This window comes from Pinus tabuliformis, chromosome X, assembly GCF_031772625.1.
Source record: "Pinus tabuliformis cultivar Carrire ecotype Pingquan chromosome X, CPIR1, whole genome shotgun sequence".
NCBI lineage: Eukaryota > Viridiplantae > Streptophyta > Pinopsida > Pinales > Pinaceae > Pinus > Pinus tabuliformis.
Window position 1 is genome coordinate 1256499372 of NC_142308.1, and position 23536 is coordinate 1256522907.

General features: G+C 39.2%; 1 protein-coding gene across 1 annotated transcript in view; it reads left to right on the forward strand.

Annotated features, from left to right (window-relative positions):
* The window catches only part of LOC149144551 (deoxyhypusine synthase-like), a 61404-nt gene that overhangs the window by 20658 nt on the left and 17210 nt on the right, over positions 1 to 23536 (forward strand). Inside the window, exon 2 of the mRNA XM_089447436.1 lies at positions 12851 to 12937. The gene's annotated coding sequence lies outside the window, so the exon portion shown is untranslated. The remainder of the gene's footprint in view (positions 1 to 12850; positions 12938 to 23536) is intronic.

The window sequence follows — 23536 nt, forward strand, 5'->3', positions numbered from 1 at the left end:
AACTTTACATGGTATCAGAGCTGAGCTGAAGACAAACTCTATCTATAGCAATCATCATCGAAGGAAATGGATTCCTCTAAGCTTGAATTCAGGGAGAATGACACGCTGACTGGAAGTGATGACTTCCATGCCTGGAAGATGTTATTAGATCTCAAATTAGAAGATCATGATCTCCTAGATCATGTGACAGGGAAGATTCAAGAACCTCCATCAAATGCCTCTGCTGCTGTTAAACACAAGTATAAGAAGGGAGAAATCAAAGCAAAACTGCTGATCAGGGAATCCATAAATAAGAGTCTGGTTGCCTACATATCTGAACTAGGCACATCCAAGGAGATGTATGACAAACTGATACTTATGTTCCGAGTAAACAATGTGAACCAAGTGCTATTCCTCAAGAACAAGTTGAAGAATATGAAGAAGGGCCGAGACGAGTCTATTCAAACTTTCTTTATGAAGTTGACCGAAACCAGGAACAATCTGCTAGCTATTGGGGAGACAATAGCTGATCGTGAGATGGTTCTCACCGCACTTGGAGGACTTCCATATGAATGGCAAGTATTCACAACTACCATTCTCAACAATAATACCATCCCTAACTTTGATGAGCTTCTGTCTAGATGTATGCAAGAAGAAACAAGGATGAAGGAATTTGATAATGAAAGAAATGCTGCCTATGTTGCTCATTCCCGAAAGAAGAACTCTGGTGGTTCCAAGGACAAAGGAAGGACTAAGACTCAAAAGAAGAAGGGTAAATGTTTCACCTGCCATAGGACTGGACACTATGCTAGAGAATGCCCCTTCCAGAAGAATTCTCCCAATAGTGACGACAACAACAACAACCGAAGGAATGGGAATCAAAGAAATGACAAATCCAAAGGAAAGAGGAAGGCTCACTTTGAAGGAAACCATCCACCTTCTAAAAGGACCAGAAATACCAGGTATGAGGAGTCTAATGTTGTTGATAAAAGAAATGAGTATATTCTAATATCTGCTCTCTCAGCTGCATCTCCGCCCGACACTATGGATGTCTGGCTAATCGATAGTGGTGCCTCAAGACACATCACCGGATTCAAGGAAGCACTTTCTGACATGGTTGAAAGGGATACTAATCTAGAAATTATCCTTGGGGATAATGCCACTTATCCTGTGAAAGGGACCGGGACTGTGACCCTCCACTTGTCTCAAGGACAAGTCCTCCATCTACAAGATGTACTCTATGTACCCAAATTGAAGAAGAACCTTGTGTCTGTATCTGCCATGGAAGACAAAGGATTCAATGTAACTTTCTCTGATGGAAAGGTACTCATGTGGAAGAAGAGCTTCAAGGAAGCTATCTCAATTGGTTTTAGAGTTGGTACACTCTACCAGGTTGGAGGGAGTCCGTTGGGAGCTATGACTTGTGATACTATCCGTCAAACCGAACTATGGCACCGAAGATTTGGACACCTTCATTACAAGGCTCTTCCCGAAGCAAGGAAGGTGGTGACAGGGATGCTTGATTTTGGAAATAATCATAAAGGTGTATGTAAGGGCTGTGCTGAAGGAAAACATACAAGGGGACCTTTCCCCTCAAGTGTCACAAAGACATCTGAGATATTGCAACTGGTCCATTCTGATCTTTCTGGTATGTTGCCTGTAACATCCCTGGGGGGATGTTCTTACTATATGACATTTACTGATGACTTCTCTCGCAAAACCTGGATATACTTCTTGAAGAAGAAGGATGAGGCTTTCATGTGGTTCCGTACCTTCAAAGCCTTGGTGGAAAATATGACCGGAAAGAAGATCAAGATTTTGAGGACTGACAATGGCATTGAATATGAGTCAAATGAGTTCAAAGACTTTTGCAGAGAAGCTGGCATTAAGAGGGAGACTACCACTGCATATACTCCTGAGCAGAATGGTGTTGCTGAACGCAAGAATAGGACTATTGTGGAAGCTGCCCGTGCCATGCTATGTGACCAGGGTCTTCCAAAGTTTCTGTGGGGAGAAGCTGCAAATACTGCTGTGTACATTCAAAACCGATGCCCTCATTCCGCTTTGGACTCCAAAACTCCCGAAGAGGTTTTCTCTGGTAAGAAACCTGATGTCTCACATTTTAGAATTTTTGGATGTCCTGTCTATTTTCATGTGCCGAAAGAAAAGAGAAGTAAGCTGGATGCTACTGGGAAGAAAGGAATGTTTGTGGGCTACAGTGAGACTTCTAAGGCATATAGAGTCTATGTACCTGGTCAAAGGGAAGTAGAGATAAGCCATGATGTCACTTTTGACGAAGATGCTTCCCTGAAGAAAGTAGTAGATCTTCCTAGATCTGAAGAAAACCATGAAGAAAGACCTGGAAATCTGGAAGAACCCCAGGATGAGACTATGCTTGATGTTGAAGGGCCAATGGACCCTATTGATCCTTCCCCTTCTCTAGGAAAGAGGCCATCATGGCTCAGGGACACCCTCGAAGATGCTGAGGGTCATGCTGCCCCAAGGGGAACATTCCGAGAAAGCAAGAAGCCGTGTAGATACCAAGGGTATCTAGCTGCCATGAGTACTATTATACAATCTGAACCTGGATCTTTTGAAGAAGCCATCAAGCATCAAGTCTGGAAGGATGCTATGCATGAAGAATATGAGGCTATTATGAAGAATGATGTCTGGGATGTGGTCCCGAGACCGAAGGACAAATCTGTTGTCACCGCTAAATGGCTCTACAAGATTAAACATGGATCTGATGGGAGTGCTGAAAAGTTTAAGGCAAGATTTGTTGCCCGTGGCTTCTCTCAAAAGGAAGGAATTGACTATGACGATATATTTGCACCTGTGGCTCGATATACCACCATCCGATCCATCATAGCCCTTGCTGCTACGCAAGGATGGAGTCTTCATCAGATGGATGTCAAGACCGCTTTTCTGCATGGTGCAATAAAGGAAGAGGTGTATGTAGAACAACCTCTGGGATTTGAAGTTCAAGATCGAGACACTTATGTCTGCAGGTTGAAGAAAGCCCTCTATGGGTTAAAGCGAGCACCCAGAGCTTGGTATGAGAGGATGGATAGTTACTTGATGAAGCTGGGCTTCACTCGAAGCAATGCTGATCCAAACCTTTACTTTAAGGTTGAGGAAGGAAAGCCTCTCATTCTAGTGCTGTATGTGGACGACCTCTTCCTGACAGGTGATGACCCTCTCATTCATCAATGTAAGAGGGAGCTTGCTGCTGAGTTCGAGATGAAAGACCTAGGACTGATGCACTATTTCCTAGGCCTGGAGGTCTGGCAGAGACCTGGAGAGATTTTCCTTTCTCAAGGAAAGTATATTGTGAAGCTTCTGGAAAGATTTGGGATGGTGGACTGTAAGTCCGTGTCGACACCAATGGAACTCAACTTTAAGAAGTTGAGTGGCAGCGCTGCAGGGCCTATCTTGGCCAATCCTACTGAGTATCGTCAACTCATAGGAGCTTTGATGTTCTTAGTGAACACCCGTCCGGACATATGTTTTGCAGTGAATACTTTGAGTCAACAGATGGTTGAGCCTCATCATTTTCACTGGGTTGGTGCCAAGAATCTTTTGAGATATCTTCGGGGCACGATAAACCATGGGCTGAGATACACTGCCGGGAGTGTGATACTCCGGGGATATACTGATGCCGATTGGGCTGGCAGTGTGGTGGATCGTAAGAGCACATCTGGATGCTGTTTCAATCTTGGTTCTGCTTCAATCTCATGGATGAGCAGGAAGCAGAAGTCGGTGGCTTTGAGCACCGCGGAGGCCGAATACATTGCTGCTAGTATGGCCTGTTGTGAAGCAGTTTGGTTGAGGAAGCTCTTTAGTGAGCTGTTCCAACATGTGCTAGATACCACTGTAATACTCTGTGATAATCAGAGTGGGATTCGTATGACTGAGAATCCTGTGTTCCACGACTGATCCAAGCATATTGATATCAGGTACCACTTTATCCGGGATATGGTACAGCGAGGCGCCGTAAGGCTCGATCATATAGGAACTGATGAGCAGGTCGCGGATATTCTCACTAAGCCCCTGGGGAAGGTCAAGTTCCTAACCTTCCGTGAGAGTCTTGGTGTCGTGGAAAGACCCTATGATGTGGGTCCTGTTGGACGATGAGCTCTGGGAGCTCTGGGGGGCTTTGGGGATAGCTTCTCGGAGCTATAAGCACTCATAATGCTTCTACCCCACCCTTGTGATTATTGAGCTGGTTCGCCACTCATTTAATCTGTGCCCCGTATGCATCCTACCCATTGAGTTCAGGGCTCATGGGAAGTACCTCTCATTTGGCCAATGAGGTGTGGAAAAGCTAGAGACTATTAGCAAAGACTGATGGACGCATCAGAGATTGCCGTACTCTCTATCTAGGATGGCATGGTCCAACCACTTGATCTGGGATCAAGATTTGTGAGGTCTGGGACCTCTGGACTGATTATGTCAGTCGGGGAATGATGTCTTTGTGACTGACCGACTTCTGTTCTGAAATAAAGAAGCCAACAAAGCAAGTTTCGGCGGGATGACTCACGATGTTAATTGCACTAATAGATGGAGTTCTCCCTAGTTGAGAGGGAGTGTTAAATTTGGACAACTAGGTCCAAACTCCATGTTCTGATGCTCAGATTAAGAGGCTAATATTTTTGTTGGATTCCTCTTTCTGAGAGGTGTAAAATCCATATAAAAATAGTCTTAATCCGATGAGCAGAACTTATATTTTGAATTTATTATTCTTAATAAATTATATGTGCAAAGGTCAGCCAGTTTTGTAATGTAGGCTCACATGCCCAACAGATGTGTCACACACCCTCATTGATGGATATATATATACAGGAAAAGTTGGAGAGAATTTGATCACAACACAACTCACATCTTCCTCTCTCATCCTAAAAAGTACGAGCTACCTGGAGGACGAATTTCAGCCACGTGGGAAGGACGAAGAGGATTTTTCTGCTGCTAGGGTTTCTGCTGCTAGGGTTTCGCAGAAGTTTGACCAGCGTTGACTTTGGTCAACGCTTGGTCCAAACAAGCTAAAAACTTGTGGGAGGTTCGATTTTTGAAGGCCATACTACCTGGCACAAAAATCGAGGTCAAAGGGTTGACCGTTTTGCTGCTGCGTTGACTTTTAGCTTGCTGCCCCTGCGTTGACTTTTCAGGACAACGTTGACTTTTGTAGAACTGACTTGGGTTGACTCATCTACTGGTTGGAGGGTTGTTGTGACACATGCTGGGCTGGCTGACCAAAGGAGACTTTGCTGGTTGAAGCATCCTGTTGACCGCCGAAACAAACACATACATTTTTCTTGTTTCTGATTTGTCTTCTGTAAGATCTGCTTATATGTTCTATCTGCATTTTGCTTATCTACTTGTATGATTGCTGTGAGAAAAGTGAAATTGCTCTTAGCATAGAACATCTTCAAAACTTTACAAGTACCATACCCTAGTACATGACAAAAGCCAATGGAAACATTGCAATCCCACTAATCCTGAAATCTTGAAAAATTGATATGTCTGTTGGATTTTGAGTGAGATTAAAAATTCTACTTTTTCCATATGAAATCCAATGAGGTTGGAACCACTCTCAAACATCCTGAGTCATTTCATAGTAATTAAAGTTTAAATAAAAGGATGAAAATGAAAGAAAAAGGAGAATGTCACTTTTACTTTAAGAATTCAACATTACCATGAATTGCATATTAATATTAGGGCCATTAGCTTGAATATTAGGTTGCCCTACTCAAAAAATCTTGTTTCTTTGAAATTTTTGTTGCATTTGGAACATCTTTGTGACAATTTTTATGAAAAAACCAGGGAGCGATTTTTTTTTTTGCGGGAGCACGACAGGAGCGAATTTTGGAGATTCGCTCCTGCTCGGTGCGCGCTCCAGGAGCAATTCGAAGGGGGGGGGGAGCTGCTCCCCCACAACCTTGATCCCAACTAAGGGATCAATTGCAGACCACTAGAGAACCTATATCTGATAGAGAGTTGGTGCTTGTTACTCTTCAAGGTCTTCCTTCTATTTGGGAAACCTTCATTACTACTATAAGCAACAATGACAAGTTCCCGACATTTGATGAGTTGGTTGGTAAGTGCACTCAAGAAGAAACCGGGATGATTTCTAGAGGGAGAATTCAAAAACATGAAGAAGGAGAGCCCTTTGCCTTTGCTACTCAAGTCAAAAGAAAGAAAGGAGAAGGAAGATCATTTAATTCAAGAAAGCGAACATCCAAAGAATCTCAAAGAAGATTCAAGGATCAAGTTGGGTGTTTCAAGTGCCATAGGTATGGACGCTTTGCCAAATATTGTTCGAAAAATGAGAATGCTCCAAGGTCAAATTAGAACAACAATCGAGGCTTCAACAAGAAGTTCAATGATAGAAGAAGAGGAGATGATAGAAGAAGAAGAGATGCTCTTGATGATCGTGAAGAAGGCCATCATCCTCAAAAGAGATCAAGGAACTCTAGGTATGGAAATAATGCAACTGCCACTCAATCTGAATATATTCTTATTTCTGCTCTTTTTAGTTCCTCTCCTCCAGATTCTTGTGATAGTTGGTTGGTAGATAGTGGGGCCTCTAGACATTTCTCTGGGTATCGGGAAGTCCTCTCAAACTTGGTTGAGAGGGAGACTAACTTGAAAATCATTCTTGGAGATAATTCTACTTATCCTGTGAAGGGTTTTGGTTTTGTTAAATTTCATTTGGATTATGGGGAAACTATACTTCTTCATGATGTTATGTATGTTCTGGGATTGTAGAAGAATGTAGTATCTATATCTGCCTTGGAAGACAAAGGGGTGAGAGTTGCCTTCATAAGAGGAAAGGTCCTCACCTGGGTTATGGAATCTTGCATGGGGGATGATTTCACCTTGGCATCTACAATTGAAGGACTCTATAGAGTTGATGGAAGACCATTGTGAGCAATGATAAATGATAGCAATCATCAAAGTGAGCTATGGCACCGAAGGTTTGCTCATCTACATTATGAAGCCTTGCCCAAAGTTAGAAGGATGGTTTCTAGAATGCCTGAAGTTCAAACTAACCATGATGGAGTATGTATAGGATGTGCCAGTGGAAAGAAGTCAAGGGGACCATTCCCTTCTAGCAAAAGCAAGACCAATGATATTCTTCAACTCATCCATTCTGATCTATGTGGTTCCATGCTGATAAAATATTTAGGTGGCTATTTATATTATATAATCTTTGTGGATAACTTCTCCTGGAAGACTTGGATATTCTACTTGAAGCACAAGGACAAAGCATTTGAGATGTTCCAAGACTTCAAGGCACTTATAGAGAATCAAAGATGGAAAATGATCAAGGTCTTCAGGTATGACAATGGTGGAGCATATACTTTTAATGAGTTCATTGACTTCTGCAAGAAGGTTGGAATCAAGAAGGAGACCATCGTACCTTACCTCTAGCAAAATTTTGTGATCAAAAGACAGAATAGGACCATCATGGATGCTGCCCAAGCCATGTTACATGATCAACAGTTGCCGAAGTTCCTTTGTGGAGAAGCCACTGATACATCAGTGTATGTGCAAAACAGGACTCCTCATTAAGCCTTGGGTGATAAGACTCTTGAAGAAGTGTTCACAGATATCAAGCCCGATGTTTGTCATTTAAGGATATTTGGCTACCTCATGTACTTGCAGGTGCCAAAGGACAAGAGGAACAAGTGGAAGTCGCTGGAAAGAAAGCCCTTGGGAAAACAAGGGACATTTCTCCTCCTCCTATTGAAAAGAAGGATGATGACATGGATCTACTAAAAGGAACTTCTGTGCCTGAACTAGAAAAAGATGTTATTGATGATCCCATGGAACCTATGGACCCCTTGGATCCTCCTCCATGTGATCTCCTTGCCAGGAAGAGACCACTCTAGCTTCGTGATACATTACAGGATGTCAAAAGACATGCCACTGCCAGAGGAACCTTTAGAGAAAGAAAGAAGCCATGCCGACTAGGGATATGTTGTGGCTCTGAGCTCCATCATTCATGCTGAACCACACACTTTTGAAGAAGCAATGAAAGAGCAAGTTTGGAAAGATGTTGTGGTTGAAGAATACGAATCTATTATTAAGAATGATGTATGGGAAGTGGTTCTAAGACCTAAAGGGAAGTCTGTTGTGAATTTTAAGTGGCTGTACAAGATCAAGCACAAAGCTGATGGAAGTATTAAGAAATTTAAGGCGAGGTTCATGGCTAGAGGTTTCTCCCAGAAAGAGGGAGAAGACTATGATGATATATTTGCACCTGTTGCCCGCTACACTACTATTTGATCGATTGTTTCCCTTGCTGCTAGTCAAGGATGGACACTTCACCAAATGTATGTGAAGATTGCATTTCTTCATGGCATACTATAGGAAGAAGTATATGTTGAGAAACCACAGGGATTTGAAGTGCATTACAGGAAGGCTCACGTTTGTAGGCTGCAGAAGGCACTTTATGGATTGAAGCAAGCCCCTAAAGCTTGGTATGTCCATGATAGCTACCCAGTAAAGCTTGGATTTACAAGAAGTAATGTTGACTCGAACCTCTACTTCAAAGTGGTCCAAGGTATACCTCTTATTTTTGTTTTATATGTTGATGATCTATTCTTGACAGGTACTAAGCCTCTGATGCTGGAGTGCAAGAGGGAGCTGGCCTCTGAGTTTAAGATGAAGGACCTTGGACTAATACACTATTTCCTGGGCTTAAAAGTGTGGCAAAGGCCCAATGAGATTTTCCTTTCGCAAGGAAAATATTTGGTGACACTGTTGGAAAGGTCTGGAATGGTAGAATGCAAGTCCATGACCACACCAATGGAGATGAAATTCAAGAAGTTATATGGAGATGCTATAGGACCTGACTTGGCAAATTCCTCTAAGTATCGACAATTGATTGGAGCATTGATGTTCCTTGTGAACACCCGTCCAAACATATGTTTTGCAGTTAACACTTTGAGTCAATTCATGATTGAGCCTCTTCATGCACACTGGGTTGCTGCCAAGCATGTGCTGAAATATTTGCATGGGACAATTAATCTTGGTCTGAGATATATTGCCAGAGATGTGAGACTACATGGGTACACTGATGCTGACTCGCTGGAAATGTTATTGACAGGAAGAGCACATCAAGGTGCTGTTTTAATTTGTGTTTTGCCATGATATCTTGGATGAGTAGTAAGCATAAGTTTGTTGCGTTAAACACGAAGTAGAGTATATTGCTGCTAGAATGGCTAGCTGCGAGGCAGTTTGGTTGAGGAAGCTCTTTGGAGAGATGTTTGAGCAGGTTTTGGATATGACAATCACATATTTCGACAACATGAGTGGGATCTAATTAGTAGAAAATCCTGTGTTCCACAACAAATCCAAGCATATTGAGATCAAACATCACTACCTTCGAGATATATGGTGCAGAGAGGAGCAGTGAGACTCCATCACATTTCGACAGATGAGCAGATAACAAATATTCTTACCAAGGCTTTGTTGAAAGGGAAGTTCTTGGTCTTTAGAGAGCAACTTGGACTGGTGGATGTGACCCTCTTGGGTAAGGGTCTTGGCTGATCGAGGACACTGAGCTATGCTCTTCCCCCCTATTTGAGCTCCTAGGGTGAGGAATTGAGCCGTGAGAGCTCTTGGGGTTGAGTGATCTTTGGACAATAGGATTTGCAATATTTGCCACTTATGGCAAGTTGGGCTATCTTGCCTATTGTCACCATAGGGTGTATCAAGGTTATTTAGGAGCGGAAGTGGGAGCGGGGAGTGACATTTTCAAAAGCTCTTGGGTCAGGAGCGAATATATATATATATATATATATAGATATAGATATATATTTATGCATATATGTCAACAAAAGCATCTAAAATGATGAATTAGATATAAAAAGCATAAAAACATGAAACCATATAACATCAATTATCTAGAAGTTATAATCTTCATCATCAACACCCACAAGTTACAAGTTCTCATTTATATAGCTTGTAAGGGTGCACATAACCAAAATAATATCGAGTGCAATCCATCTCTGAACCAAAAATACATCAACAAATAGACTCTAGATGGCCTCTAACATCCAAAAAAATCATGCTACAACAAATAGCTACATATCATCAAATCATTGCCTATCTTGGGATCCTCGTCATTAATATCACCCTCTAAGCAATTAACATAAGGTAGAAAAAATTGTAGCATGTCAAGTCAAGATTTTGTTTGAGTGTTGGATACATTTTTAGTAGTGTCATGATAGAGGAGTTCAACAACCAATGTCAATAACATGAACGTACATAGAGGGCTTGGTGTTCTTGATTAAATATGAGTCCCATGCCCTGATACATGACAAAATCCAGTGGAAACATTGCAATCCCGCCAATCCTGAAATCTTGAAAAAATGATAAGTCTGTTGGATTTTGAGTGAGATCTAAAATTCTACTTTCTCCATATGAAATCCAATGAGGTTGGAACCACTCTCAAACATCCTGAGTCATTTCATGGTAATGTTAAATTTAAGTAAAAGGATGAAAATGAAAGATAAATGAGAATGTTGCTTTTACTTTAAGAATTTAACATTACCATGAATTGCATATCAATACTAGGGACATAAGCTTGAATATTAGGCTGCCCTACTAAAAAAACTCTTGTTTTATTTTTTAATTTGTTATTGGCATTTGGAACATCTTTGTGACAAATTTTTTCTGAAAAAACTAGGGAGTGTTTTTTTTTTGTGGGAGCACGCTCCCAATTCGCTCCTGCTCGGAACGTGCTCTAGGAGCTATTCGGGGGGGGGGGGAGCCGCTCCCCCGCAACCCTGGGGTGTATGTGATCCTTGTCATTTATGACAAGTTGGGCTATCCTCCCCTACCATCTGTTTGAGACTTGATAGAGTATACCCCAGTATGCTTTGTACCCACAAGCTGGGCTTGTTGGGATTGCCATCCATCTGGCCAATGGTTGAGGAGAGACTTGGGAGTTTGTGATCCTTACACCTATTAAGTTGGGTATCCTCCCCAAGTGAAAGGATGCAGGTGTTCTACCACATGATTCTTGAGGGTCAAGGTGAGAAGATAATGGGCAATAGGATTTTCCTTGCCTTTCATGACAAGTTGGGTTATCTTGCCTATTGTACTTGGATATAGGGTGGTAGCTTGAGCTCACCTATGATGATGATTCTTCTTTAGATTCGAGAATGTTCAGCAGATAAGCAGAGATTAGCAGAGATGAGATATGACTTGGTTCTGTACGAGATATTTGAGATGAGATTCATGATGCAGTCAGAAATTTCTCCCTAGCTGACAGGGAGTGTTAATTTGGCAGCTCAGGGATAAATTCCCTCCTTTGGACAACTTTCCTCATCAAGAAAGACCGCTCCTAGCCCTTGGAAGAATTTAATTTGGTCAAGCAAAAATTTAATTTTTTAAAGTGAAACCCACAAGTACACAAAAGTACAAGTCAGCTAATTCGACCTCCTAAGAAGCATATAAGTACACCATTTGTCACATCACTTTGGAGCATCACATCACACATCTCTTCTTCTCTTGTAGGTTTGAATACTTCTGAAATTGTAGGGCTATTCTTCACACGTGCGAAGGAGAGAGAAGGTTTTCTGATTGGCGGAATTCTTATTCTGTTTTGGACTTTGACCAGTGCTGACTTTTTGGCCTGGGCTAGCTAATTCAACCTCCTAAGAAGCATATAAGTAAACCATTTGTCACATCACTTTGGAGCATCACATCACACATCTCTTCTTCTCTTGTAGGTTTGAATACTTCTGAAATTGTAGGGCTATTCTTCACACGCGCGAAGGAGAGAGAAGGTTTTCTGATTGGTGGAATTCTTCTTCTGTTTTGGACTTTGACCAGTGCTGACTTTTTGATCTTGGAGCTTGGTTTGACTTCATTTGGCTTGGGAAATTCTCTGTTTTGGAAGGCCGAATTCATTGGGCTAAGGACCAAACTCTTCTGGGCTGTTTGACCTCTGTTGACCGAAGACTTTGACATCTGTTGACCGTAGGAAAATTTGAAGTTTGACCAGAGAGTCTCTCCTTTGACCAAGCTTTTTGGGACTCTTTTGACTGATCTTTGACCAGCAAGGCAGGTCAGATATTGAATTGTTGACTGAGCTGATTTGACTGCTGAGGGCATCTTTGACTGCTGTTGACTTTGACAAAAAATTGCAGACTTTGACTTTGGATCAGATTTGACTTTTGGGCTCATTCCTTAGATATTGGTTAGTGGATTGTTGGATAAGTTGAAGATTTGACTTTGACTCTTTATTGTTGAATTGGAACATTGTATCTCTTTGATGAACATTTGATGACAATTTAATAGAAGAATTTTGAAAGGGTTTTCCCCCTTGTAAGTTGTGGGGTTTTTCCCTGGTCTTTGACCAAATTTTGTGTCTCCTGTTATTGCTCTTGTCCGTCTTCTATTGTGCATTGGAATTACTGTTCTATCTACAATTGCTTATTGTTATTGGAAGATTGAATTATTGGATAAATTGATTGCTAATTGAAGAAGAATTGGAATAAGTGATAGTGCTTAGCATAGAACATTGGAAAATTAACATTATGTAGCCAGTGACCAAAAGGAGTAAAATATGACTAGGACTAAATATGACATTTCTGTTATGTTGGAATTGTGTTGTTCTGGCATGCATCTATTACCTGCGATTGCCTTCATTATAGTCACCTTATTTGTATAGTGCTCTATCATTATGATTTTTAAGACCATATTCATTGTAGTGCACAGTGAAAATCTCCTTTTCTACGTTTCTAGTGGGCAGATTTGTTTTATCCAGATGATTTGTTGAATTTTGGTTTGTGTTTTTTAGCAGCAGTGTAAAATGAGATATATTATGTACTGATCCAAATATTTCTGATTGTAGGGTGTGGTTTGGACACCATCAAAGGTGATTGCTCGTCTGGGTAAAGAAATAAATAATCCGAGTTCATACTGTTACTGGGCATACAAGGTATTGGGGCTCTATTGCCTGTTTTGTGATCTCTGACTTCCTCAAGTATCAATAGCATGCATTTCTGAGTTGCATGATATTAGCCTAATTTTCCTTGCGTCGAGTATCTTGATTTACATCCTTACTTTTGATATGCTAGTTAGGAGCTAAGTGGGTATGCATTTCATCAAAATCCTTTAAAAACATATCATGGAGTTAATATTAGTGAACTGTAAATGTGGAATGTTATTTGCCAGCAATACTAGATACCTTATTATCTGGCCTTTGTGCAAAAGAATTGTAGATTACTTAGATTTGATGAATCAGGGCCATAGAAGTATGCTTCCTAGATGAGTTGGGATCTGGAGTCACTCTAGAAAGGGCACTTCACTTTGTATTTTCTTCCTTTTTAATTTCATTTTTGGAAGGAAATGCATCTTATATCATATTAAATAATTAATAGGCTTGTACCATTTGTTACATGAAAGCTAAGTTACCAGGAAACGGAAACTGATATGGATCCGGATTCGGATTTGGATACAGATCCACCAGACTATTGAAAATCCAACATACGGATAAGGTGGGGAACACCACATACAAAAAATACAATAATAGTTTTTTAATTTCAAAAAACGTATTCAAAGTTAAAAGTCAAAGACTCAAAACCATTCATGAATCAAAACATTAGAACTGAAATTATTAGATAACTTATAAATATGAACACTGAAATCATGATGCATCATGCTTTATACGAAAAGGATAATTGTAAATACAAAATTGAATATCTCATCAATGATCACTCTATTGATATGATGACGTACAGTAGGTCTAACTACATGTTGAAAAATGGTCTACATGCTCATCAATTGAATATTTCTACTCCACATCATGACCAACCTGTCATCTTCCTTGAAATTATCCTCAAAATCTAAAAATTCCTGCTAGTTACAATTGTAAATGGATATTATACATTTGAGAACTCTTCATCTAGAGTTGGATGGGATTGTTCTAATTAAATTATTTTTGACACAACCATCCTTTGTACGCTATATATGATTATCTATGTATCGTATCAAAGGTTTCATGTTAGCATTATAAAAAATTGAAAATTAAAGCTTTGATGTGTTGGACCATTCCTACTAGCATTATCATGTGCTACACAGCCTGTAGGTAATTAATAGCTTACTAAGTACTTATATGACTATACAACCTACAGATTACTAATAGTAATAAGCAACCTAACTAAAAATCTAAATAGAGTATTTGCTTTTTATGGTTTTAAACAGGTGGCAAATATCCTTAAAAAAATAAAAAATAAACTAAAAACAATAATGTTATTTGCTTGAGATCCAGCGTGTGAGGGCTAGTTGGCTCAAGATCCATTTCAGTAGCATGTGATACGTTTCAGGGTTTGAAGGATCTGTTTACTTGGCGGATCCTACATAGATCTAGGTGGATCCGTATACTTATCCATATCTGAAACGTGGATCCACAGATCCAATATTAAGACCCTGTGGATCCGGAACACAGATGAAAGAGCTAATGAGCTGTTGATGTAGACCCCTCTCCTAGCATAAGCAAAAAGAGCCAACATGTGGGCTTTAGGCCCAAATTCTAGAAAATCCACATCTTTCCGGAAATCACTTAGCTTAGTTGTAATTTGAGCAGAGCACCAAACACAGCTTAGAAGGTTAAGATCTCCTCCATAGATCCTTAGTTCGTTGTTTAATGTTGCCCCCCACCTACTTTGTTTCAAGGTTCAAACCAAAATCTCTGGATGAATATAGTGGGGTGGTCGTAAGTCTCATACAGAATGATCGGGGATTTGGGGAAATAGGCAATGGATGGATTGAAAATTCTTCCATCCATTCATTCCTTCTAGTTAATGTTTGGATTGCATTGAGGAATGTGATGGATTATCTGTGAAGTGTAAACTCTCAAACTGCAGGGATATATAACAGTTCCTCTGATGCAACTGTATTTAACTTTCTCAGAGAGTCTGAACACATTGCTTATTGATTACCAGTGACGAACTGCCAATTTTGATTTGTCAAGTGGGAGGTTTGGGCATCCTGTCTAAGTGGCATTACCTGCTCAAACTCTATAACCTAGCCACTCCTTTTATTGAAGTATCAGCCTTTTATAAGATACTATTTCCTTTCCCAACTTGTGGAATCAGTTGCTCATTTTGATATCTTTTACCATTGAAACTTGGCATTCCCTGCAAATTAGTTTTATTTATCTGATTGTATTACACAGTAGCCAGCCTGTCAGGGCCCTCCAAACAGGTCCAAAGAATGTCCAGAAGTACTCTGAATTCTGGCTGTTCTCTTTCTTAATTACTTGGTCTTGACATGTTGCTGCATCCTCTTACAGCCTGTGATTTCTTGCCTAACCTTTATATAGAAACAATGAAAATTTTATCCAAAACAAGTAGTTTTCACCTTGCCAGTGCACTAAGGGCAGTCTTTTAACTGAAATTGGAGCTTGTCTAGGATATCTAACATTTCACTGACATTAGATGTTAATATAAGATCTACACACATGATAATAATGCAGTATCTCATAGAATTAGATATAGAATATCATATTATTTTTATTCAATGATAAAAATGAAAGCTATCCAATACTAATACAATATAAGAACAATTTTTGTATATAAATAACTGTTCGGTGTTACATTTAAAAGTAAACGTAACCTTGGATTGTTAAGGTTAATAAGGTGAAGTAAATTTAAATTGTCATTTGGGTGTTAAGACACCTGTGTATGTTTTTGGAAATATATCATTCATATCCAAACATGTATTTAATACCTTCTTCGGTATTGGAGTATATGTCTTGCATAGAGCATTTTCTCTCTTCAATATTTTGTAACGTGGAATACATGAGAGTTGAGTTATGTTGTGATAGGCTTTTGGAACAAACTTCCTTGGTGCCTATGGTGGTACCAATGCTGCTGCTTGCACTAGGGTTCCTGTTAGCAGCAACTATTATGGTTGGATCATTAGATTTGCCATTAAGTGCCAGGTGGCCATTTAATGCTATATACTAGCCTTGTATTGAAGCTTGGGGTCAGCTAGGGCCATCTCATGTTGAATTCAATGTTAAAGGACGAGGAGTAAATGTGACAGAAACAGGTAAAGAGCATATGCAACCAACTTAGACCCTCAAGAGTCGAAATTGGGAAAGCCTTCTCTGCTGCTCAAAAGCACCTATGACAGTTGGATCATTAGGTTTGCTATTAGGTGTGGGGTGGCTATTTAAGACTCCCCACTAGCCTTGTACTAAAGCTGGCAGCCAGCTAGGGCCAGCTCAGGTTGACTTTAATGGAAAAGGACAAGAGTAAATGTGAAAGAAACAGGTAAAGAGGGCATCCAACCAACTAGACCCTTAAAGCTCTACTAAAGCTATCTCTGCTGTGCATGATGAGAGTTTACACTTTGAATGAAAACAATTAATTTCTTGTAACAAATTTCAATCCCTTCTCATTTCTTGTAGTGAATTTCAATCCCTTCTCTTGATTTAATAAAATATGTTTCCTTCTCATGTTGTTTCTATACCTGTGTACAGCCACTTGCTTTGTGTCAAACATTTGCTAACATGTTAGTGTCACATGCCTATCAATCTACCTGCCCAAGTTTGCTCAATTTCTTCTGATGTTATTGCCACAAAAGCCTGCCATCTGACATTGATGCCTCTCTACATTGTATTTTTACTTATCTCAGTGGTAGCAATTGTACTTTACACTCTTAAATTTTAATGAAAAAAATTAATTTCTTGTAACAAATTTCAATCCCTTCTCATTTCCTGATGTGAATTTCAATCCCTTCTCTTCATTTAATAAAGTCTGTTTCCTTCTCACGTTGTTTCTATACCTGTGTACAGCCACTTGCTTTGTGTCAAACATTTGCTAACATATTAGTGTCACGTGTCTATCAATCTGCCTGCCCAAGTTTGCTCAATTTCTTCTGATGTTACTGCCACAAAAGCCTACCATCTGACATTGATGCCTCTCTACATTATATTTTACTTATCTCTAGTGCTAGCAATTGGGTAGAGATAATTGAGGCTCAAACTTGGTATGCAGACATGTAGCAGAGTATACATGGGAAAGCATGTCGGAGAGAGCTGATAAAAGCTAGAACCCACATAGGTATTATTCTTGTGCTAAGGTCAGAAACTATAAGATTTAAATACATTATGGTACTTTTAAGTTTTATAATTTCTCAATTTCATAAGCCAATCATACCTATGTGTCCATCATTGCTTGGCTCTCTCCTATTGTCTACATGCTTTCCCACATGTAATCTCCCACCCATCTGTGTGCCCTGACTTTCAGCCTCTAATAGCTTTGGCCAAGGGGTTGATATGCTGCACGCTGAATGCCAGTTGTTCCTCGACAATATCTTTCTCCGTGGGTCAGTACTGAATTTCTTCCATCATTTTTGATATGACAGTCCTGAAACTCTTGTCTGTGTGTTTTTCCGACTGGAGTACCTTTCCATTTTCTGCCCTTAATTTCTTGTTTAACCTGCTAATCGACACTCCTCTACAGCTTGTTCAGCCTTCTAGTCAACCAATTACAGTTGCAACCATTTCTGTATTTTTATTGAGTTCCCCTTTTCTTTCTTTACAAAAATATATTTTGGAATGGTTATAAAAATTATAGCTTGTAGGCTTTATTAAAATTAACATTGTGCTTTACTGTTATAGTTATTCTTCATCCCATGTACAAATGACCATGTCGTGTCAGCTGCTCTATGCTAGCACTTGTTAATCAAACCAACATACAATCATTTTCAGATTTAATTTTAGAAACTGTTCGTCAGTCTGCCAGCAGGGCCTGAGATTGGAGTGTTAATCTGTTCACCAAGATTGCATTCTCATTGTGGTCTTCCCCACCTGAATGGCATGCTAAAACTGGATGAAACCGGGAGTAAGTCAAGGGAATATATCAGTAAAGATACCCTTCAGACTTGGCATCTTAGCTGAAGATGGTCTTGTTATGCAGTGTTTCAATGTTCTGGAAGCAACCTCCAACCAAAAAATAACTGTTACTTGGGCCTCTTTCTGTATGAACCGAAGCTACAATAATCCAATTTCAGGCAAATGGTCTTGGCTCTGATGCTTGACAACCATCTTTATCTGTTGATTTCCCAGTTGATTCACGCACTGTGTTTCAGAGATGCCTTACCACCATGCCTCCCATACTACATAAGATTTACATGCACAGATAACAATGCAAAGCTGCAGAGAAGGAGAGAGAAATTTGTCTTATTCAATGATAAAAATCAAAGCCACACAACAGTCTGTTGAAGGAGATGGACAACCATACCATAGTTTTAAAACTAGGCCGGTCTGACTCGGAATCGGCCTGGTTGACCAAGCCATACCCCTACCCGGACTGACTAGGTCAATTATCTGGTTCCGTGGCCGGTTCGTTACTGAACCGGCCGAGTTGGTCACCGATTTGGCAGGTTTGGTAATGGACCGTCTGGACCGACCAGGTCAATTATCTGGTTCAGCTGCCGGTCCATTACCGAACTGGCCGAGTTGGTCACCGATTCGGCCAGTTTGGTAATGGACCGGCCGGACTGACCGAGCCCGACTTAAACCGGTTGGTCTCAACAGCAGGAAAAAAAGGCGGGCTGGGTAGACTTGAAATATTTTTATTTGTTCAAACCATTCCCTAGCCCCTCTACCCTTCTCCCACACCTATAAAGGTGACCCAAAGCCCTCACATTTCCTCACAATATCTCATTGCATTTATGTGTGCATTTGTGAGGAGTTTGTGAGCAGTTGGAGTGATTTTTGGAGCAGCATTGAGGAGGTTCTTGGGCGATCTTTGGAGCAGCGTTGGTTATGTGTTTTTGTTCTGATCTCTATATATTACATGTATTGGACAGTGCACTCGGTGCCATTTTGATATAATAGATATATTCATGAGCATGCTTTGATCAAGTGTTGTCTTCTCTCTATTATTTTAATGCTTTGAGTTTGGAAACATGAATGAAAATCTTTAAAAATATGATTTTTCATTAAAATTAAATATTTAATGTACTTTTTACAAAGAGCGAGTCATTGGAATCAACTAGTCTGAGTCGATACTGAGTCGGAGTTGACCCTTGGGTGGTTCCGATTTTGAGTATGAGTTTTAAAACATCGAACCTTACAATGACTAGCATTATGATTGAGACATGATTAATATTATCTAGCACTTCATTCATAAATGTCAATCCTCTGTTACTTTTTGGCCTAGTATTTATTATTACCACATGGTATAATTCACCATTTATGTATGCTGGTGGTACCCTTCGTTATCTCAAGTCTGTAATCATTATTTTTCTCTCTACTAATTATGACACAGTTTACTGAAAGCAGGATTCCGATATTTTTCTCAAATCGGCTGTAAGATGCTTTTTGGATGGATAGCATTAGATTAACTTCTATGACGAAATTGAAGTAGTAGAGCCATTGGGCATAAAACATTTTCGTGTCCATGCATACTAATTCAGAATAAATTAATTAGAAAAGAGCTGTGTTCCCTATACCACAGTGTTAGGATGCAGCAAACTTTCCCTTACCCATTCTAGGAGCATTATAATGGAATGTAGTTGGATTACAACACTTTATAAAGGTCCCTTTTGCTGAGAGTTCACTATGGTTGACGGGTATCTTTTCTGCCTGACTAGGACTTGCTCAGTTTACCTGGCCCCAACTGAATGAAATGGCCTGCTTACACAGGTGAGATGGCCTGTGAATGATCTGCTTGTCCAGGTGAGATGTGGCCTGTGAGGGTTCAAACATGTTTCTGGGGATTTGAACGTTGGTTGGCTCCCTGGAGTATGAAACATCCCTGCTTTTACCAACCAAGACACCTTTTGACAATCTGCCAACTCATGAGAAAAGACAAATCAACAAGGGAATAGCCAATATGCCAGCAATTGCTTTTGAAGCCTATTCTCTTGAAAGTTTAATACAAAACTTCTGCTGGCCTGATAATAATTTACAGGAGATATTTAGTGGTAGTTCTGCATCCTCCTTACTGCTAGGAAGGGAGAAGTCAATGGGTCATATGTTTTTTTCATTACCCCAAAAAAGAGGTCTGAACAGCATGGGCCACCACTTTTATAAATTCAAATGCTTCTTTCTGGTATTGTGAGGTAGAATGTCATCAAGTAAATCGAATTTGCATAACTTTCTTGTTGCCTTCAATTACTTTTAGCTGATTTTAACTTTTAGCTATTTCTTCTGTTGATTTCCATTTGCATTTACCACTTGGATGAGAAAAGCAGTACTCTAGTGAGCCTGTTCTCTAATTTTATCCTGATTTTTGTCTTCCCTATTATTTTCTAAAAATTAAGGTTGACAGAATACCCATGTTGCACTGGTTTTTGGGACAGTGGAACGTGGGGGACGCATCCACAGGACAACTAGAGTGCACCTCCAAATCTTTTAGGGGATGGCGGGTTGGGACGGATCCTCTAATTTTACCCTGATTCTTTTGTCTTCCTTATTATCTATTTAAGTTTTAGAAAGTGAGGTTGACAGATTTTTTTTTAATAGTTCAGAGGAAAAATCGTAATTTTCATGAATAGATAAGAAAATTAAATTCTGTGTATGCACTATAGTGCATTAAAAGATTGGCTGGTACAGCCATCCAGAAAAAGATGGAAGAATGGCCTCTAAAAATCCCTTTCTGTGTATTAAGGTTGACAGAATGAGAATACATAATCTATAATTTGCATAAATCTGTTCAAATTGGCTGTTCTAGCTACAGCAGTATTGTTGTTAATATACCTATAAATTTTAATGATGCATATAAACGAATATTACTTTTCAAGAAGCTTAACTGAGAAAGAAATTGACTATTATAATATTTTTTGAGAAGATTTTTCGGCGTAAATCACATTCGAATGCATTTGTCGACGCGTTTCGAACCAACTAGTGTGGTTCATCGTCAGGACAAGTTGAAGATTCAGATCCAGGCTGCATGTTAAATAGACAGAGCAGAACATCCAACGACTATATTTGACCAGGCAACGGCTATATTGAACTGGTCAGCTAGACTGGCTAACGGCTATATTTGACTGGGAAACAGCTAACCGGACTGGACCAAGGGATATGGACAGGAGAACATAATTGGTTAAATAGTTAGTAAGTTAGTTAAATGCCTATTACCATATTTAAATATAAATTAATTAATAAGAATTAATTAGTTATTGAAATGACCTATATTTAAGTAATATAAATAAATATTTAGTTAGTTAGTTTAATATCAAATATAAACTAGGTAATGTATTTATTCAATATGAACCAAAAGTGTATATATATATATATAAGTTATATAATTAAAGTTACATAATTAAATAATTAGTAAACTAATAGTAAGTTAGTTTAATATCAAATATAAACTAGGTAATGTATTTATTCAATATGAACCAAAAGTATATATATATATAATATAGATAGATATATACAAATTATATAATTAAAGTAACATAATTAAATAATTAGTAAACTAATAGTAAGTTAGTTTAATATCAAATATAAACTAGGTAATGTATTTATTCAATATGAACCAAAAGTATTAATATTAAATATATATGTAAGTTATATAATTAAAGTTACATAATTAAATAATTAGTAAACTAACAGTAAGTTAGTTTTACTTATATTAAATTAAAAGGGGCTAATATTAAATTTACATATAATTAGATAATTAATGGAAAGTTAGTTTAATATCTATATAAATAAGGTAACATATTCAATTAAAATTACAAGGGTTGGCATTAAATTTATATAAGAGTTTTTTTTTTTAACAGAAACGGTTATGGATTATATTAACTGATTGGTCTAAATGCCAGATTTCAGATTACAATGAGAGGGAGCAGAGCCCAAATAGTTTCGACAACCAGAAGTGCTATGGAGCTTGTGGTCAGCTTCCAGCTCTTTTTGGCTACAGCTATGGAATCAATTTCTGTGATTTGCCCAAGCTTAAAAGTACAAACGAACTGTTTCAATAGCAAGTAGTAAAACATATCAGCTGACTGATTATGGAATTGGATCCCATGTTTCGTCCCCGTCTCTTATCATTGCCCCAACAGAGAGAAGGGCAGCTTTATTAGCTTCAAGATCTGCTTCTTTGTTGTTGTCTCTCAATACGTGGAAGTATTTCAGGTTTTGGAACAATTTCCCCAAACTTCTGATTCTAGATATCAGTCCCGAGGGGATGAGTTGGTCACCATGATTTTTATTATCACTTGAGAATCCCCAAAAATGTTTGCCTCCTTGATTTCCAAATTCAAGAGCAACTTAAGACCTTGGAAGAGGGCCAAAGCCTCAGCTTGAATGCTGGAGTTGATCCCCAGACCCCAAGCAAAGTTGTGGGTCGATATGCCTTCAGTGTTTTTTACAATTCCTCCTGCCCCAACCTTGCCAAAATTTCCCTTTGATGCCCCGTCAAAGAAGAGAGAGTGCACCTTTTGATTGGAGATCCAGTCTTGAAAATCTTCATTATTTTTCCCCCTTATTTGCCAGTCTTTAGAAGGGGAGATATTTCTGGTAGCTTGATGAAATTGCAGGTTTAGGGAGGCACCCAAATAGTATCTAACTGATTTAGATTTGAAGCGTCTTTTTGATCTCCCAAGCATTCTTTTAACTGGAATTTTATCTTAGCCGCTACCACCTTGACATCATGCTGTGTGTTTCTAAAAATTCTGCTGTTTTGCTCTAGCCAGATCTGCCAGCAGCAGATTTTAGGAAGGGAAGACCAAGCCGCTTTAATCACTTTGTTTTTGGGAGGAGGGCTGGGATAACTGTTCTGCCAATTTGCAAAAAGATCAATTATGGAGATGGGAAGAACAAAATTGTAAAAATTTTTGTTTTCCCACCCCGGTTTTCAGTTTCACCTTATTTCTCCCATGTAGTTAAATGCCCATTCCCATAACCATACATTTAACAGACTGAAAAAAATAAATATGGCTGAAAACACAAATTCTGGAAATTTTTCAGAATGCTGGAAATTGCAGAAATAAAAATCAGCAATTAAAAACAGCCATTAAAACACATTAAAACACTGATATTTTTGGTCAACTTGACCCTGGAAAAACCCCCTACAACTCTTGGGGAAAACCAGTTTGAGAGCTCTTCTTTATTTCTGAAAATTGCCTTTTTACAGTGAGAATTATTCAGCAAAAATCAGCAAGCAAATTTACAACTTATCTCCTTTCCCGTGCCTCACAGCAATCTGGAAATTACAGCAAACAGGACAGCAATAAATGCTGTACGACCTCTGTTTTGTGTGCAGAAAAATCAGCAAACTGCTCCTCGATGTTTGTGCAAAAATCTGCCTTTCACTATGTGCTGAATCAGCTGTACAAATCTGCTCAACTGCTGCCTTGGAATGTGTGCCAAGCTGCTGTCTCCTTCTCCTTCCTGCTCAGAAATCTCTCTTGCTCTCCTTCTCCCAATCTGCTCATGAAAGAATGAATGACCTTTTCCTCCTTTAATATAACTCCAAGTGACTTTTGGGTGATCCAAGTGACTTTTGGGTGATCTCTAAATCCAATGGCTGAAATAGATTTAGATCAATGGTTGAGATTAAATGCTCATTTAAAT